Source organism: Phodopus roborovskii, unplaced genomic scaffold, assembly GCF_943737965.1.
Source record: "Phodopus roborovskii unplaced genomic scaffold, PHOROB, whole genome shotgun sequence".
NCBI classification, from domain to species: Eukaryota; Metazoa; Chordata; class Mammalia; order Rodentia; family Cricetidae; genus Phodopus; species Phodopus roborovskii.
Genome location: NW_026125206.1, coordinates 12,656 through 33,873, shown reverse-complemented (window position 1 = coordinate 33,873; position 21,218 = coordinate 12,656).

The window sequence follows — 21,218 nt, the reverse complement described above, 5'->3', positions numbered from 1 at the left end:
CTTAGGATCTGCAGCGAGTGATAATAGCTTTCTAGCTGTGATTTAAACCATATATTATGTTGAGGCTTTCTTAGCTGACACTTTCAAAAGAATGCAACATTGATGAATGGCTGAGCATAAAGTAATTAAGTACCAAAACCCAGCCCACTTAGGAAAAATGAATGCCAAAGAGTAAGTGTACTCAGAGATGCCAAGAAAACTAAAAAACACAAAAAGATGTCTGACCAATCCAATCAAGAGGTATGAATATTTAGCAGAAATATTTCTGGTGATGATGATAAGTGGAGATCACGGCTAGTTTAGAAAGCTCATCATCAAAAGCGGATACTTCCCATAATTACAACTGACTTTGCAAGCACTCTGCTCAAATGCATTGTGGCAGAGACTCTATATTCAAGATGTCACCCCGATTCAAAGAATTGATAACTAGGATAGGAAATTAGAGGTAAGAGTAATTAGAATACATGTATGAAAATGTCAAAGAACAATTTTAATTAATAAAATAATATGCTTACAAAATTCACAGATGAATGCAAACAACATATAAGAAGAAAACTGAAGAAGATGATCAAATATGAAGTTAATGCTTGGGTTTAGATTCCATCAAGTCAACTATATTCTTGTTTCTGGAGGGATATAAGCGGGGGATAAAACCTCTTAGACAAATGGATCATTAAGGAGCTTGTATATAAGTTCTTTTCCATGCTTAATCTCACTCACTCTCTGGGAATAAATTTATAGGAAGGTACTGAGTAACTCAGCAACTAGACAGATGAACATGTAGCAGGCACCACAGGAGCTCAGCAGTGTGCCACCATGGAGAAAGGCGAGCAGACCCCTTCTGTCTGAGGGTCTCTATTGCTGTGAACTGAAACACAGTTCCTCCAACCCTCCAACAAAACTACACCTACTCCAAGGTCACACCTCCTTCTAGTGCCACTCCCTATGAAATTATGGGCATCAATTACATTCAAAATACCACACTCCACTGCCTGACTCCAAAGGCTTGCAACTATATCATAACACAAGTGCATTTAGTCCAATTTCAAAAGTTCACATAGTCTATAAAAGTCCAAAGACTCTTCTGAACTTAGGGCAATCCCTTAACCGTAATTCACTATAAAATTAAAATAAAAAAAAACAGATTATATACTTCCAAAATATAATGGCAGAGGATATACATTATCATTCCAAAATGGAGGAAAGAAAACATAGTAAGGAAATACTGGACCTAAATAAGACTGAAAATCAGCAGGGCAAACTCAAAATTCTGCATCTCTTCTTTCACCACACCAGTAAAGATGGGCTTCCACTAACAAAAGGGTCTAGGAAACGCACACACAGCAAGCATGCAGAGAAAGAGACCCTTCGAAAAGTAGAGGGGAAGCAAGCCCAGTTTCTCCCTGGATGTTGGGACTTTTAAAGTCCTTGAATGGTCTTCTTCCCCTAATTTAGGGTTGATCAGTTTGAAGAAGGCCAGGACAGCTGATTAGCCACACTGGTGTGCAAACATGTCCTGATCCAGCATTGAACTAACCAGTCCATCAGGAGAAAAAGCCCACAACAAAGGGCCTTTGTTTTAAATTGGCATGCTTTTGTCTCTGGTTGGTTGGGGTGGGGGTGGGGGTGAGGAGGATCGGATGGGGGTGGGAGTGGTGGGGGGAGATGTGGGGGGGAAAGGCAACCATCTTGGAAGCTCATCATCTCATTACTTAGTCATGGCTCTTCTCTCCATCTGGACAATGTTTGGTTGTGACCTCAAAAAAACAGAATTTGGATTTTACTCTTTCTTAATTTCAGTGAATACAAGGATTTTACTTGTTCAATTCTTTTTTAAAAGAAAGATTTATTTTACTGTTTTTTGTCACTTGGATGGCAGGGTGGAGTGTGCATATGAATGTGAAAGTGGGTGCCTGAGGAGACCTGAAGAGGGTGTTGGGTCCCTGGGAGCTGAAGTTACAGGCAGCTGTGAGCTGACCAACATGGGTGCTGGGAGCCAAACTCAGGTCTTTCTACAGGAACACTGCATTCTTTTACTTGGTGAGCCATCTCTCCAGCCCACCCCTCCCTTTTCTTATGGTTTAGTTTTTCTTCTATTGGGCTTATTCTTATTCCTTTCAGGTCTTAAATTCTGGCATTTCCCTTAGCTTCTGGAATCTGACATATCTTGTAATCAAAAGCAATGGTTTTTGATAGATTGATGTGTGGTGCTCTTGAAAAAAAATTAAAAAGCTATGGGTTTGTTCTTTGGCTTGTCTAAAGCCAAAACAATTATGACCAAGAAATAAGACTACACTAATTACTATTTCATTACTTATTTATTCTATAGCATTTAAAGAGGCCATGGCATCATTTCTTGAGCAATGATATTATTGAACAAAGGAAAATGGAGATTTTATTCAGAGAATTCATGCATATTAATATAGGAAAGCATTTTAAGGGTGACCACAATCCTGAGCGTACTCAGTTACTCAAGTATGTTACTGGGCTCGTTCCATTTAAGGTCATAACTAAAGAAGAAAAGATGTAAGATATATTCCTAGATATTTTTGGTTCAAGGTCATGGAGCACATGCTCAAGAATGGGTTAAAATGATGGGCCTGAACTGGGCATATTTAACTTGCATTGGAAAGATGCCAGACATGTCTATTTCTAAGTATGCTCAGTCTCAAGATTTGAGTTGCAACCTTCTGAAGTGTGTTATTGTGGGAGTTTGTCCCCATGGTGTCTGTCTCATGTAACTACTAACAATCCAACTGACAGTGTCCATCCATCCCTGTGGAAAGGCTTATTGACAGTCTATTAAATACCCCATGTTCAAATGTGCTAGGTCTTTGGATACTCCTTGATTTGATGAAGGCATCTAAGATGGTTCTTCTGTGTTTCTGGATGCATATCTGGAACCAAACACTATATTTTAGTTGTTATGTTTTCTGGGTGAAAATATGGAATTTCCCTGTCTTTCTTTTACAGAAGACTTCTGATAAAGTTTTGAAGCATATATGGGAGATTCTTAGTCTGACACAAACCCTCAGTCATACTTCCCCTTGGCTATCTTGGGGAACTAATGCTTTCAAAATCATTTGATTTTTTGAGTACTGTGGTTCTTCACTTTGATTTTGTCTTTTGAACCTTATTTTCCTTAGGTGACCATTGCCAAGGGCATTTGGTGAGTTCAAGTACTGAGAAAGGAAGAGACTTGGTGTGGCTGTCAAGTTGTTCCCAGCACTCTCACATGAGCTACTCAGTTTTCACGCGTATCTATAATTACAAACAGCTGTGTTAAGTTGGCTCAGAGCTCTCACATGGGCTACTTGGTTTTCATAGGAACAGCTGTGCAAGTTGTCTCAGAGCTCTGAAACTAGCCACTCTGTTTTCACATGTCTAGAGTCACAACCAGCTATGTAAATTGCAGACTTTAGTGCACTATGAGAACATTTTGCTTTTCTAAAACAAGGAAGAGCTTCCAGATGACAACAGCAAAGAGGAAACCAAACATGTATCTGCTCACTGGCTAAACTGCACAGCTATGGGTCTGTGAATGAGTTCTTTCTCATTCCGAGGTTTTAGCTACATTTACCTATAGTGCATGGATGGGTAGGATGCTCTGTGTACCTTCCAGCGACTTAGGTGTTATATAGGTTGAGAATTGTGGTCTCACCCTAATTGCAGGGATGCAGTCACCTGGAAACACAGCAATATCACTTTGTAAGTGTTTTCCTCCAAGCTCACCACCTTGGAACCAACACACATCTATAGGACTAAGGAAAAAGTCCTTATGAGCAGAGAATACACTGCCAATTTTATTTTTCTACTCCGTTCCATATACTCTCACACTCCGAGAGTTCATCTGAGTGTGTGTTCTCTCATTTTAAGTTATGTCTGGGAAGAAAACAAAGAGATTCAGGAAATACGCAGACATCTGACTATTATTATTCAACAAATACAAATCATGCTTGATATTTCCAATGTAATGCCAGGGGCTATAGTAATCATCAAAAATGTAGCAGACAGAACTGTGATTGTGTGAATTGCATGGGAATTTTTAGAGGGAAATAAGCATCACACAGAGGAAATAAGAAGTGGCACTTAATCAATTGTTTGGTTTTGCAGTATGAAACACAACATCAAAAAATTTCCTAGTAGACAGAGCTTGTACTGAGATGACAGAGCAGTGGGGAGCTGGGAGGCAAAGGAGGGAAGGTTGTAGTGGGTATGGAAGGACAACTGAAAAATAAGTCAGGAAAGGAAGATGTGACAGTTAACACTGAGACATTTTGAGAATTCATTTCAGCTCTATGTTCTAGTTGTATGGATAATCTAGTTCTATGGATTATGTATGATCAGAGTTTGAGGTGGAGTGAGCTGAGAACAGAACACAAGGTCAAAATGATCTCAGCCAGTCAATAGAGGATCTCCAGTTCCAGAATGCAGGACTTGACACTAGATTCATATTTTACAGGGAGCATCCATGGGTTATTAAATTAATTGGTAATGGTGGTATGGTGCTGGGAGAGCAACCCTGGTACACGTTTAGAGGGAGAAGATAACCAAGGGAGAGAAGCCAGTGGATGGTATTGTACATGACAGGAGAATATTGTGAGGACAGGTTAGAGTGAGACAACACACTAGTCTGTGGATAGCATAGTTCAGTACAGTAAAGTTTATCACCTTTTCTTTTAACTCTCTTGGGACCGACAATGTGGTCCAGAGGTGTAGAAAATTACATGAGCTCTGTTATATAAATGGGCAGTTGGGCTAATAGTAACTGAATATTTTTGCTATTTCATATATTGATGAATGGAAGTGAACCTTGAGCTCCTCCAATCAGGCTTTATTAGGAGGTTTTTATACAGGACTAGCAAATGCCTATGGTTACCTCTGATGCCTGTGGCTATTTTCTTCCATGGCAATACCAAGGTAAAACTAGAAAACCAGTTTTCCTTGAGCAGACATAAATGTGTTGTTATAGGCTTCAAATAAACTGTCTACTGAGGCCTGGAGAAATAACAACCTTGTTTGTGTTGCTTGCTGGTTTCTATTTCTCTTCAACACCTTTATCCTTATGCACAAGAAAATACCTAGTAATTTGCTATTGTCAACTTAATTATGAGATATTTTATGTTAATAGCTTAAATTCAGAATACTTTTTTTTATTACAAATGAAAGTCTACTTTAAAAAAAATGTTCTAATTTTCGAGATAGAGTTTTACAATGTAATGTTCTAATTTTCGAGATAGAGTTTTACAATGTAGTCCTGGCTGATCCAGAATTTGCTAAGTAGAGCAGGCTGGCCTTGAACTCACAGTGGTCTGGCCTGCCTCTGCCTTTCAAGTGCTGGAATTCAAGGCATGAACACGATGCCCAGCTTGATCTGTTTGTTTTTGTTTTTGCTTTTTTTTTTTTTTTTTTTTTTTTTTTTTTTAGCAAAAGGCCAAGAGAAGAGGCATTTGATGGTGTTTCAAGTGAGATATAAAGGGAGCCTTGCTAGTTTCTTAAAAGCACAGTATATGTGATCTAAACAGTGCTTCCCAGACCCGTTTTACTGTGCTATCCAAAGAAAATGTGTTTGTACAGCATGCAATATAAACAAAACTGACTTCCCACTGAGGATCAACTGTCATAAGGCTCAGATTATGCCATGTGTTATGTGATTCCTCTGTCCTCTGTGGGATCTGTCCGTGTGGATACCCTTTCCTCTCCAAGGAACCTTTTTGAAAGTTCCAACAGGCCACCACATGTCATTTATCTCAGGCCATGTGTATATGCGCTTAGGCTATTGTTGTAGAATAGGGAGACATCATGTGTGGTCATAACTCTCAGGGGTTTTGATCCTTTACAGTTAAACAGAATGAAATGCTGTGCTAGTTGAGGTTGGAAATATAATCCAATCAGACCCATAGCTGCCTGCTGGGCCTCACTAGTGGGCAGGGAACATTGACCATGGGTGTGTATTTCTGAGTCAACTCTTTCAAGGGAGGTGTGATTATCTGAAACAGGATTTACAAAGCATAGAAACCCAACATTAACTAGGTCAGCTCCTTGTGGACAGTGCAGAATTACGTTGCCATGCTATTTCTCAGCTTCAGATTTGGCTCAATTTTAAAACGCTCAAGGGATAGTGAAATGAATTTGTCAACACTTAGTTGCAGATTCCTAAGTGCAGCCAAACAGCAGGGATGACTTGACCTGCCCACCTGCACAGCAGCAGAACAAAGAGCAAAACTGTAAATATGCAGAGAACTGATCCCTGGAAAAAACTGCTCATGTGGAGATGAAAGACAGGTAGAGGGTACTAGACAGCAAATGAAGGCTAATACAGTTTAATGTATTCTTAGGTTTCACAGGGCAGAGGGTCTGTGGCAAAGACCTAATCACAAGTACTTATAACATTTGCTTATACATATACATATATATTTATTATCTTAACAGCATATAATTTTTCTTCAGGACAAATTAGGTGTGTGTGTGTGTGTGTGTGTGTGTGTGTGTGTGTGTGTGTGTATTCATGGATCCGAATGTGGAAGCACATGTGCCAGTCTAAAAGTGCAACACTCAGTAGACGACCTTGGGTGTGGGTCTTCACCTTCGCTCTTGTTTAGGCAGGGGCTCTTTGCTCTCTTTCGTTACACCCACCAGGCTAGATGGCTTATGGACTGATGATTTTCCTACCTCCGCCTCCCATCTCTTATAGGAGGGATGGCACTACAGATGCTCACACTCTGTGTCTAGCTTTTTTGTAGGTTCTGGGGATTCAGACTCAGGCATATTAGAAGGATTGTGGGTGGGAAAGAGAAGTAAGAAATGTTGTAATTATAATATCAAAAACGTTTAAGAAATAAAAAACATACAAGTCCTTTCACTGCAGAGCTTTTGCCTGCTAACCCATCTCCCCAGCCTGGCTTGTCCTGGTTTTCTTCTTTTATTCCATCACCCAATCATATCTTGATTAAGTCGTGTTCAGTGTTCTAATTGGTTATCTTCAGGTATCATCTGGCAATAGACACCATTTTCTGTCATTTGCTTGTATGCCATAAATTTTAAAGCATTACTTCTGAGCTCATCACATGTGAAAAATATTTAAAACACACACACACACACACACACACACACACACACACACACACACTGTGTTATGAAAACGAGAATGCCAAGAAGACACAAAGAGAGATGGAAGTATTTTTAGCCAGTTGTTCACTCCATTTCTTAATCTATCCAGTTTATTTCAAAGCAATTACTTTTGATCAAATTGCTTTGACCCAATTGTTTCTAATTAATTGATCATCTAATTGAATTATCTTGGAGTGATGACATCCTCTCCAAAATCATTAACTCTTGCCTACACCTGCCCATTTGGCAATGAACTTTTTCCTAGCTCTAGTTCCATTCTTCTGCTCCTCAGGACATCTGGATGACTATGTTCAAGTCACACTTGCATCCCTCTAAGATGCTAGGTGTGTTACTGGCCTCCCGGCTCCAGCCTGGTAAAGAATACTCTCCCATGCTATTCCACTGAAGAAAAACAACTAAAAGATCCCAAACCAAACAAAACAGTAAGTTTGTCACTACTACTCCTGCCTTGTCTCTGTCTCTATTTTTTTTTATAGTCTAGTTAAGAACATATTCTCTGTGTTTTATCATAAATCTGTCTTCTCAAACTTTTTTTAATTACCCTTATTTCAAATAGAATTTATTTTGTGGAATACTCAAGCCAGCAGGATTGATTTGTGTTTAGTTTTTCTTCATCTAAACAGATCATAAGATACCTCAGGACCCCTACAAGCCCCTCCTTTTCTTTCTTGATCTAAACTACCGAGCTTACATTTCCTAGCTTCTCCTCTAAGTGTGGAGTCCTGGTTCTGGATTTTTTTTTAACCTGACATCTTGTGGCTACAACAGACCATTGTAGCATTGCCATATTTTGGTATATCACAGAGGTATTTCCTTTTCTTTTACTGCATATTTTCTTTGCTACTCAATTTTTCAAAAAAGAAATCTATTAGGGTTTTTAGGAGGATTGCACTGAATGTATAGATTTGTTTGGGGCAGGGCTAGCATCTCTACAACATCTCTGAACTTACCCTTTCTGAGAAGAAATTGTGTGCTTTATTTAACATGATGACAACACACTCAGTCTCTTATTTCCTTTGTGGCTCTTATTCCTACTATAAATGATAGCATAATGAATGCATTAACTCTTTTCCTGTTTATGTGTCCGTGCATAATGAATTCAGAGTTTCTAAAACATGGAGAGTGCGTAGAGCAGAACAGATGAACACTGATGAAGTTGTTTTCAATTTCCTGAGGACCTGTTTGGAATATGCCCCGTTCTCCTCTTTTTCTTTTTAATTTTGGAGATTTACCCTATTGCTTTACCACCCCAAGCTAAGAAAGCAGGCTATCAAGCCACACTTACTCCAGTCTCTCTTCACTGGCCTTCATGAGTGCTGTTAGGTTGCACCCCTCTCCCCCACACATACCTAAGTGTATTCTTGATCTCACCACTTTGACTAAATACCTGACAGAATCAACCTAAAGGAGGAAGGACTGATTTGGGCTCCTTGTTTCAGGGAGCATAGTGGGAGGGTCCACCAGAGCAGGGGGAGGGTGTGGTAGTTGCAGTTGCTTGGCCCTAATTGCAGAGGCTGATTCTGACCAGCATCAGAAACAGCTGTAACCTTTAGGGCCCATCCCCAGTTATTTATACACCTGGCTAGGCTCTCCATCCCAAATGTACCATAACTCCCCCAAACTGCCCCACTACCTGTGGGGCAAGGCTCAAACACATGAGCCTGTGGGGGCCCTTCAGCCTCACACCACAATGCCCAACGCCCAATATTCTCAAGAGAAGGTCTTATCACAGCCTGCTTTTTTTTTTTTTTTTTTTTTTTTTTTTTTTGCAGCATATCTGCAGCCTCAGAGAAGGGTCTTTTTCTCCCATCCATCCAGGTGTGAAGCATCACAAAATTCTCCTTTATCTCTTCCATTTATAAAAACCTCTGAATTTTATCACTTTGATTTTCTTCAAGAATTTGATGACTGGCAAATGCATTTTTCTGAACTAATCCCCATCTCCTTCTCTCTCTTTTTTACATTTTGGGGCACATAGATTGTATGTGAGTACTTACTAAAGACATACATCGAAAAGAAATGTTCAAGACCTGTTAAGACAAGCCAGACTAAGTCCCATTAGCAGTGCCATGCTGTCCTGTGCCCCTGTTCCTTCCCCTTTGGTTTCTCTCTACCCTTGAGGGTGACACTTCCAGTCTTCAGTGCCAGGATACAAGAAGCTGCTTTTATCCTCTGTTCATTTGTCGTTGACCAGCTTCACCCTCTGATTCCTGTTTCTTTAGATTCACACCTCTTGCCCCACAAGCACAAGTGACTTATAACTGCTTGCCCTGATAACCCTAATAACCTTCTAATTTTTTCCCTTTCATCTAAGGCAGAACTCTCATCTTCCAATCTTACTGTGTACTGTCTTTACTTTAATCCTGGTTTCTCATGACTTGGAGACATATTTCTCAAGTGTACTCTCTGCTGGCCCTAATATGTTAATGTTCTACTTAATTCAACTTCAAATGTAATTTTTTAAGAGCTTGTATCACTTTGATCATGACTTGGAGCCTTCCTAGCTATGGACAATGATGACTTCCAGTCAGACGGCCTGCAATACCCTGCAGGCATCTGGCTGGCTGCCAGTTTGCAAATCACTTTGTTCATATTGTTCTTATTTGTGACACTGGATTGATTCCAATTAAAAGTTTAATAATGCACTAACTAATGATTTAAACAAATTTATAAGATTAACATGGAACCAATGCTTTAAAGTAAATCTACATGCATAAATCCCTCTGAATTATTAATCTATGCTATTTGTTATGAAGTGTATTAAAAATAACATTGAAGGACCAACAAGATGTCTTGCTGGGTAATGAAGCTCTCTGCCAAGCCAGATGGCTTGAATTTGATCCCTAGAAGATACAGTGGAAGGAGAGTCAGACTTCTACAAGTTGCCCTCTGACCTTCACCTGCACACTCTGGCATATCAGTCCCACACACCAGGCATACTTCCGAGCTAAGTAAATAAATGTTAGAAAAAAAATAATCCAAGAAGGGAGATTTGTGAAAAGAATAGAAGTTAGAGGGCCTAGGCTCAGATCTTGTCTCTACTTTCCCTGACTGGACATTTCAGTCATTTCTCATTTCCATGTCTCATTTATCCACATGACAGCTGGAAACAGTAGAGCTCACCGAGACTTATGCAGTAATATGGAAAAAGGGTCAATAAATACTTATAAATTTCAAGGTCTGGAGAGATGGATTAGCAATTAAGATCACTGACTGCTCTTATAGAGGACCCAGGTTCGATTCCCAGCCCCCATGGTGGTTCACAACTCTAAGGCTGGTTTTGGGTCTCCTTGAGTACTGGATACATCTGATGTGTAGACACACATGAAGACTAAACACATACACACAAAATATTTCAATATGTGGACAGTGGTGGCACATGCCTTTAATCCAAGAAGTTGAGAGGTAGGCAGATCTCTGTGAATTCTGGAATTCTGGGTCAGCCTGGTCTACAGAACTAGTTCCAGGTCAGCCAAGATTGTTACAAAGTGAAACCCCATCTTAGGAAAAAAAAAAGTCTGTATGAGTTAGAGTTCTCAAGAGCTAACCAACTTAAACCATTTTCTATCAAAGTACATTGTGTCTAGGAACAGAAGACAGTCTCCTAATCAAAAAGTTTTTTGGCTGGGCATTGATAGAGCATGCCTTGAATCCCAGCATTTGGGAGGGAGGAAGAGATAGGTGGATTTCTGTGAGTTTGAGGTCAGCCTGATCTATAGAGCGAGTTCCAGAACAGGCTCCAAAACAATATAGAGAAAGCCTGTCTGAAAAAAAAAAAGTCACTTCTGGAGCTGTACACCTATAATCTCAGCACTGAGACCAAGGAGACTGAAGCAGGGGGATGGCAGGCTTGGAGACCAGCCTAGCTCACAAAAATGACTTCAAGGCAAAGTGAGACCCTGTTCCAAAACAAAACAATCAAATAAAAGACAAGTCTTGTCTTATTTGGGATATATTAACATATTATTTCCCCCAAATTTAATTTGGTTTTCTAATCCTAGCTTCTTTGGGTTATAAAATTATTATTTATTTTTTATTCACTGGTGACAGAATGGTAAACCCTGAAGTTTTACTTGACATCAAAAATCTATAATCCTCAAAAGAAAAACAGTGGGAAGTTGATTATCAGTGATAACGAATAAAAGTTCATGTGAATGCAGAAATAGATCTGTATTGTAAAAGGAGCTGTGTGTTTCTGAAACAATGAATGTCAAGTCATGATGATCCTGTGCTCTCTGGGAGAGTGAAATTTGCCCATGGACAAGACACATGTTCTTTATTCCCTACCATTACATCTGCTTCGTGGGCAGACTAAAGGAAGAGCAAATCAATCATGAAAGTGGGTTTCCCGAGTTGTTTTGATTTGCATTTCCCTGATGGCTAAGGATATTGAGCACTTCATAAGTGTCTTTCAACCATTTTAGATTCCTCTATTTGGAATTTTTTATTTAGTTCTGTACCCCATTTTTAATAGGGTTATTTGGTGTTTTGTTGACTACCTTCTTGAGTTCTTTGTATATTTGGAGATCAGCCCTCTATCAGATGTGGGGTTGGTGAAGATCGTTTCCCAGGCCATGGCTGCAGTGTGGTCTTGTCAACTGTGTCCTTTGCATAACAGAAGCTTCTCAGTTTCAGGAGGTCCATTTTATTAATTGTCGATCTCATCGTCTGTGCTATTAGTGTCAAAAATCAGGTGTTTGTAGGTATGTGGATTAACATCAGGGTTTTCAGGTCGATTTCGTTGGTCTACCTGTCTCTGTTTGCACCAATACCAAGCTGTTTTCAGGACTATAGCTCTCATATTAGAGTTCGAAGTCAGGGATGGTGATGCCTCTGGAAGTTCCCTTATTGTACAGGCTATCCTGAGTCTTTTGTTTTTCCATATAAAGTTGAAGATTATTCTTTCAAGGTCTATGAAGAATTGTGCTAGGATTTTGATGGGGATTGCATTGAATCTGTAAATTGCTTTTGGCAAGATTGCCATTTTTACTATGTTTATCCTGCCTATCCATGAGCATGGGAGATCTTTCCATTTTCTGGTATCTTGTTTAATTTCTTTCTTGAGAGACTGAAAGTTCTTCTATACAGGTCTTTCACTTGTTTGGTTAGTGCTACCCCAAGATATTTTATGGTTTTTTTTTTTTTTTTTTTTTTTTTTTTTTTTTTTTTGTAAAAGGGTGATGTTTTTCTGATTTCTTTCTCAGCTCCCTTACTGTCTGTATATAGTAGAGCTACTGATTTTTTTTTTAGTTAATCTTGTATCCTGTCACTTTACTGAAGATGTTTATCAGTGGTAGGAGTTCCTTGGTAGAGTTTTTCGAGTCACTTATGTAAACAATCATATCATCTGCAAATAGTGAAAGTTTGACTTCTTCCTTTCCAATTTGTATCCTCTTAATCTCCTTTTGTTGTCTTATTACTCTAGCTAGAACTTCAAGTACAATATAGAAGAGATATGGAGAGAGTGGACAGCCTTGGCTTGTTCCTGATTTTAGAGGAATTGCTTTGAGTTTCTCTCTATTTAGTTTGATGCTGGCTGTTGGTTTACTGTTGGTTACTGTTGATTTTATTATGCTTAGGTATGTTCCTGTTATCCCTCTGATCTCTCCAAGACCTTTATCATGAAGGGTTGTTGGATTTTGTCAAAGGTTTTTTTTCAGCATCTAGTGAGATGATCTAATGGTTTTTCTTTTTCATTTCAACATCTTTAGCCATTAGGGGAAATGCAAATCAAAACAACTCTGAGATACCATCTTACTCCTGTCAGATTGGCTAAAATTAAAAACGCCAATGACAGTTTATGCTGGAGTGGATGTGGAGTAAGGGGAACACTCCTCCACTGCTGGTGGGAGTACAAACTCATGCAGTCACTTTGGAAATCAGTATGTTGGTTCCTCAGGAAAATGGGAATCAGTCTACTATGAGATACAGCAATTCTACTCTTAGGCATATACCTAATAGATGCACATTCATACAACAAGGACATCTCTTCAACTATGTTCATAGCAGCAGTATTTGTAACAACCAGAACCTGGAAATAGCCTAGGTGTCCCTCGACTGAAGAATAGATAAAGAAATTGTGGTACATTTACATGATGGAGTATTACTAGCAGAAAAAAAACAAAAAACAAACAAACAAAAAACAATGGAATCATGAAATTCTCAAGCCAATAGATGGAACTAGAAGAAACCATCTTGAGTGAGGTAACCAAAGCACAAAAAAAAAAAAAAAAAAAAAGAAACATGGTATGTACTCACTCACATATGGATTTTAGAAATAGAGCAAAGTATCACCATCCTACAATCCACACTGCCAGAGAACCTAAGAAATTAGGAGGATCCTAAAATAGACATGCAAGGTCCCTCACAGAAGGGAAAAAGGAAAGATCTCCTGAGCAAATTGGGAGCAGGCAAGGCAGGGGGAGGTTAGGGAGAAAGAGAAGGGAGAAAAGATTCGAGAGGAGAACACGAGGGAGCAAGAAAATTGGGTGGCAGAAGAATAGAAAAGAATAAGAAAAGAGATACCATAATAGAGGGAGCCATTATAGGTTTAAAGAGAAATCTCACACTATGGAAATGTCCAGAGACCTACAAGGATTACCCCAACTAACAGTCTGAGCAATAGTGTAGAGGCTACTTTAAATGCCCTTCCCTGATAGTGAGATTGATAACTACTTATATGCCATAATAGACCCCTCATCCAGTAACTGATGGAAACAGAAGCAGACACCCAGAACTGAACACTGAGCCAAACTCCTGGAATCCAGTTGCTGAGAAGGAGAAGTGATGAGGAAAGGTGTCAAGACCAGGCTGGAGAAACCCACAGAATCATCTGACCTGAACAAGCAGGAGTCATGAACCCCAGACTGATAGCTGGGAAACCAGCATAAGACCAACCCAGACCTCTTGAATGTGTTCTCAGTTAATAGGCCTGGGAAGTATTTGGTAACTCTGACAATAGAACCAGGATGTATCCCTAGCGCAGGAATGGACTCCAGGAGCCCATTCCCCATGGAGGGATACTCCCTTAGCCTAGAGACACAGGGGAGGGCCTAGGTCCTACCCTGAATGATTTGACAGACTTTGAAGGCCTCATTGAAGGCCTTACCATCCCTGGAGAATGAATGAGGGATGGAAAGGGGTGATGGTCTGTAGGAGTCATGGGAAGATGGGAGGTAGAGGGAACTGGGATCAATATGTAAAATAAGAAAAATATTAAAAATTAAAAGAGAGAGAAAGAAAGGAAGGAAGGAAGGAAGGAAGAAAGAAAGAAAGAAAGAAAGAAAGAAAGAAAGAAAGAAAGGAAAAGGAAAGTAGGTTTCCCCTCTATTGTGGAAGTTAATGCTTTTGTTTGTTTTTTGGTTTTTGAGACAGGGTTTCTCTGGGTAGCTTTGGAGTCTATCCTGGCACTCACTCTGTAGCCCAGGGTGGCCTTGAACTCTCAAAGATCTGCCTGCCTTTCCCTCCAAAGTGCTGGGATTAAAGGTTTGTGCCACCACTGCCCGGCTACAATACTTTTTTATAACAAACTACATCATACATTTGAACATTTTTGTTTACAGAAGCCTTCTGATATGAACAAAGACCAATGTTTAGTTAAATCAAATTGGAATCTCTGCTACGTTGATCATATCCAGTAAGACCACTGCCTTCTTTTCCCTGATTATTGACTTTCATGGTACCTAAAGCCCAGGTTTAGTATGTGTGTGCACTTGTGCATACATATGTGTGTATTTGTATTTGTCTATTTGTATGTGCACATATGTTGCATGAATGTGGATTTAAGAGGACAACCCTAGGTGTTATATCTCATCAAGGACTGCCCAACTTGCTTTTTTGAGACAGAGTCTCTGGAGGTTTGAATGAGAATGGACCCACAGACTGATATGCTTGAATGCTTGGTTCCTAGTTGGTGGAACCATTTGGAAAGGATTAGGAGGTGTGTCACTGAGGGTGTGCTGGGGAGGAGAGTCACTGAGAGTAGGCTTCAGGGTTTTAAACCCCACACCAGCTGGACATTGGTGGTGCATCCTTTTAACTCCATGCTTTTAATCTTGGGAGGCAGAAGCAGGCAGGTCTCTGTGATTTGGAGACTAGACTAGTCTACAAGAGCTAGTTCCAGACAGCTTCCAAAGCCACAGAGAAACCCTGTCTCTCGGGGAAAAAAAAAGCCCACACAACTCCAGTTGGCATGCTCTTTTCTTCCTCCCCACTTCTTTCCCTGCCCTCTAATTATGGATCAGAAACAAGCTCTCAGCTAGTTCTCCTGCACTCTGTCTGCTGCCATGTTTCCCATGACAACCACTGGCTACCCTTCTGAAACTGTAAGCAAGCTCCCGATTAAATGCTTTCTTTTATAAGCTGTCTTGGTTATGGTGTCTCTTCATGGCAATAGGAAAGCAACCAAGACATGATCTCTCCCTAAGGCTGACTTACCACTGATACCCAGGAATGCCCCATCCACTTCTCCAAATCTGATATTAGGATAGGTTTCACCACACCTGGCACTTCTCATGTGGGTTCTAGAGATTGAAATAAGGTGCTCATACTTGTGCTGCAAGCTTTTTGCAAATGAAGCCATTGCCCACATCCAGAGATTACCTTTTCACCAGGATGGCACCAAAAGCAAAGTTGGAAGTCCCTGTCCCTCCCAAGCAAAGGCCTTGAAAGCCAAAGAAAGCAGTGTTGAAATGTTTTAGTAACCACAAAAAGAATATCTTCAGGGCACCCACCTTTCAGTGGCCCAAGACCCTATGGCCAGGAGGCAGTCCAAATACCCTCTAGAGAATGCCCAGGAGAAGCGAGCTTGAGCACTACACCATCATCAAATTCCACTGACCACTGGGTCAGACAGGAAGAAGACAGACAATACATCTGTGTTCATTGTGGACATCAAGGTCAACAAACAGCAGATCAAACAGACTGTGAAGAACTCTGTGACAGTGATGTGGCCAGCGTCAATACCCTGACAAGGCTTGATGGACAGAAGAAGGCAGATGTTTGCCTGGCTCCTGATTATGATGCTCTGGATGTTGCCAACAAAATTGGGATCATCTAAACTGAGTTCAGCTAGCAAATTATAAATAGACATTTTTTTCCTACTGCAAAGTGAAATGAATAACTTGTATGATTCTGCAGTAGCCTTTGTGACAGGAATATCCCACAAGAATTTTATGGCAGCCACTGACCAGGTTCTATGAACCAGATTTAGAAGCAATGTTTTCTCCCGTAATGGGCAGCGGGCAGCAGGCAGCACTATGATGACTTACAGATTTCAACAGGATCAAATCCTTCCTTTCTCCATCATTTGTGTAGAGAGGTCCCAAGGAATGAGACCACAGCAGCTGAGATATGGAATTTCCCTTGTGTACCACAAATAATAAAGTTAATTTATAGAGCACTTCATCTTTTATGCTTTTAGAGGATAACACATAGATACAGAAAGTTTCATCATTGCTTGGTTGTTTCTATATAATTCAAATGAATTGTCCAAACTTTTGAAATTAGAACTCTAATTAATGTTAAATGTAATGTTATTTGCCAATAGCTGAATTTTCAGTAGGAAAAGCACTAGCTATTCCTCGTGCTTTATCATCCTTAACCTGAAAACTATTATTATGTATGTCTTACAGATAATTACACTGAAGGTTAGAGATAGTGAAACAAGATTTAACATCACTAAGTTAATCAGTGATGGAACTGGTTATTTATGTCAGGCCAATTTGATAATAAATCAAATGCTTTGTGCTATGCTATAGATACTATTTTTTAATAAGATAATAGGCTTACCATTCCACTTCTCATGCTGTATCTCTTGGTTCCCATAAACTCAGCATGCCATTTAAAGCAATAACAGGACAAGGATGCTGCATCTCTAGTTGCCACTATCCATTAAACCTGACTGTCCTAGGTAACATGGATAACCTATGGAGGGACAAGAAGGTCAAGGACACCTGTGAGCACAATAACACACATCAGAGAACTGTTGTTTCAAAACAGAGCCAATGTCTCTATAGTGGCCTCTCCGCAGTGAGATGACAAAAATGCAAAGAGAGGCTGGGGAAATGAGCTAGTAGGTAACAACACTTGCTATACAAGCATGAGGACTGGAGTTCGAATCCTGGGTGTCCATGTAAAAGGCAGAGCTTAGCTAGCTGTGTGTGCCTGTAACTAAACCCCCCCCCACACACACACGCACTGGGAAACGGAGAGAGGTGGATCCTGAGAGGCACTGTCCAATCAGTCTAACCAAACTGGCAACCTTTTGTTCAGTGATAGGCCTTTATCAAGGGAACAAGGCTGAGAGGAATAAAAAACATTTAATACCATTTTTTTTCTTGGCTTCTCACACATTCACATACAAGCACACTACCCACCTGTGGTGCTTTGAAAGAAAACGGTCCCCATAGGGAGTGACACAATTAGGAGCTGTGACCTTGTTGGAGGAAGTGTGTCCCTGTGGGGACCAGCTGTGAGGTCTCTTTTGTTCCAGTTTCCTTCATTGTGACTGTCAGTCAACTTCCTGTTGTCTACAAGATGGAGCACTCTCAACTCCAGCACCACATCTGCCTGTAGGCAGGTCATGCTCCCAAACTCCGTGCTCCCTGCTGTGATGATAATGGACTGAAGCTCTGAAACTATAAGCAAGCCACCCCAATGAAATGTTTTCTTCATAAGAGTTGCCATGGTCATTGTGTCTCTTCATAGCAATAAGAACCCTAACTAAGACACAACGTCCATATAAAACACATCACACAAAAATAAACAAATGAAAATGGAAACGAAAGAAAGCCAAGCCTGTGAATGGACACTCAGATTCAATCTTCACCTGAGAGAAGGTTGAAGACTTGGAGCAACATCAAGAAAATTTTATTCATTCCAGAATGAGGAAGATGGGAGTCAAGGAGAGACAGCAGGAATCAGAAGGAGTTCCATGTGTACTCAGAGAAAAATAAAGCCATGCCCATTTTCCAGAGTCTAAGGACAAACAGCCTGCATGGACGCAGTAGAGCAGTTTGGGTTACATGTTAGTTGGAGGTGTTTGTTTGTTTGTTTTTATACAAATTTCATGTGTCATAATTTGGTAACTGTCTATATAATTTACTTATTGAGACAGGGTCTTGCTACATAGCCAAGCTAAACTTGAACTTACAATTTTCCTGCCTCTACCTTGTTAATGGGGCCACAGGCATGTAACACCACATCTAGTTTAGTCATATACTGTAACACTGATACATGTTTTTCAACCATTGAAGGAACCAATGCAAAAGTCATAATGAGAATATGGTTATAATCTTCTACCCAAATGTTATTATCCAAAAGCAAAGATGATAAACTCATTCAAACTCATAATGTTTAAAAGACAAACTCCTCATGCCAACTAAAGGCAAACTTTCCATCAGCTTGTTTAGGTCAATGGTGCCTGGTAAGCAGAAATTATGGACAAACACATGAGAAAATTGTATAAAACCATTTTATCCATCTATTTTTCACCTTCCTTCCATGCTTTGCTCAGCAGAGAAAAACAGAGATTCTAACTCTATAAAAAATAAAAGAAGTCTTTCAAAGTAAAATGCATGTCAAAGATGACATTGCTTTATCTGTGTGCTTCACAAGAAAACAGGATACAGAGAACCACAATGCATGCTCTTGACCCATTGTCAGCTAGGATAGCAGCATCAGTCCTTTGACTACTAAAATCTCCATTACCCACCCAGGTAGCATTAGTTCTAAGGAATGCAATATAGAAGAGGAACATCAGTGACGACAAGTTTACAATTCTCCAGAAAAAGGGAAAGTATCAAAATGAACTTCTAAGTCTTTATATACATCAACTTTAGACATAAGTAAGAAAAATTATAAATCTAACTCCACTAGCTAGATAAGGTCATACTCCTTTAGAGGTTGGATTCACAAACAGATTAATAAGATAAAGCAACATAAAATATATCCTTTATAAAAAAGAAAACACACTATTCTAAGATGTAGAGAAGAACAACTATCTATCAAGAAGACATACAACACAGCAGAAATTCACCAGCCCAAAGCCACAAATAATGTGCAGGGAACTTGGTGGAGGATAAATGGAGAGTAAGGCAGAGTTGGAATAGCTTTAGAATTGAGGTTATGGATGATGCTTGCTCAGAAAGCAGACCTAGCATCACAAACCTGACAGAGAAATAAATAAGATCGAGAAATAGCAAGGAATTCAAGCTCTTGACATGCTAGAAGGCTCATTCTGCTCACAGTCATGACCTGTCTTACTGGCAATTTAATATCTCAGAAAACTGAGGTAGCAATGAAGTAAAAATCAATTCTTGAATGAGTAGAGGAGGTACTTTTAAAATATAATAAAAAACTGTGTAGGTAGTGTGCATGTGTGCATGCAAGTGGGGCACACACAGGCATGGAACACCCGTGTGTGTGTGTGTGTGTGTGTGTGTGTGTGTGTGTGTGTGTGTGTATGTATGTGATGCATGCACCAGTGGAGGCCAGAGTTTTATGTCAAGTATCTTTGCTATTGCCCTCCACCTTATCTTTTGAAACAGTCTTTTAATGTTGTTTTGCTTTTAAAATTAGATGTGTTTTGAAGTATAATCCATAGATCAGTAAGCATGTGGAGGTTGAAACTATTTTCTCCTGAAATATTAAATTATTACTTGGCATCAAAATCACATTGACATTTGCACCGTTGGTACAAAAAAAAGGGAATAAAGCTGAAATCCCTAGCACAAACTATGAAGTGTCACAAACTCAAGAGGGTAATCAAATGCTTGAATAAAAGTAAATGCATGTCACTGTGATTTAAGAATGCCTTAATGAAGCAGAGAAATGACTGATACTGTGATGTCTTGAGCCTTGACTATACAGCTTATTAGTGTTCTGTCTGACAAAACAAGAAGTGAATACATTCTCATTGCATGTCAAACAACAATGATCATCTCAAATAGAACTATGTGATTATTTGTTGCTAGCTGAACTAGACCCCACCCCATTCATAGAAGAACATTTTATGTGAAAAATTGTCCATCGAATTCTTATTCAGACCCACGGCATTTACCCCAATTGCTTTTTTTAAAAAAATGAACAAAGGAGTCATCACATGTCACGAAACATTAGACTGTGTTTGAGATAAATAAAAATAATGAAACAGAGAATGGGAAATTCAGTGATAGGCTTGGTTTCTGACTCCATCCAGAGCTAACCCTTGAGGAAAGATCATTAGCTGTTTTCATTCTATTACTTACTAATTTATTTCTGTTTTTAAAAAATAGCATACAAACAATAATGGGTCTCATTAGGGTATTTTCTTCCCTTTTAAAATGGTCTATTTATTTCTATTTCATGTGCACTGGTATTTTGCCTGCATGTAGGTCTGTGCAGGGGTTTCAGATCCTCTGGAACTGGAAATTACAGACAGTTGTGAGCTACCACATGGCTACTGCAAATTAAACCAAGGTCCTCTGGAAGATCGCCTGTGATTTTAACCACTGAGCATCTCTCCAGCCCCCTCATTGGGGGCATTTTCAAGCATACATGTAATGCTATTTTTGCTCTTTATCTTTCCCATAAAAAGGGATGGAATACAGTCTTTACAAGTAAGTATTTAAAACATTTAAGAAAGTTATTGACTGGCTGTACAAAAGGGTTTTCAGATGGGGATGTTCACACTGGCTTTGTTGTGTATACATTTAAAAATTTGGGGCCCAAGGAAGTATCAAAGTCAACAAATGCCTGATGTCCAGGGGGAGGACCCAACTTCAATTCCCTGCACCCACATAACAAGCTGGGTGTGGTGGTGCATGTTTATAATGTCAGTTCTGGGAAAGCAGAGGCAGGAGAGTCCATGAGGCTTGCTGGTCCTCCAGGTTACGCTACTTGATGGGGGCTAAACCCCCAGGAAATCTGTCTCAAAAAACTAGCTGGATGGCAACTGATGCTGACCTCTGGCTTCCACATGCAAGTGCACAACTGTGCACATATACTTGCGCTCACACTCACACACACACACACACACACACACACACACACACTGCACAACATTAACTTTTAAAAGAATTGCCTAAAATTACACATTCATATTCATA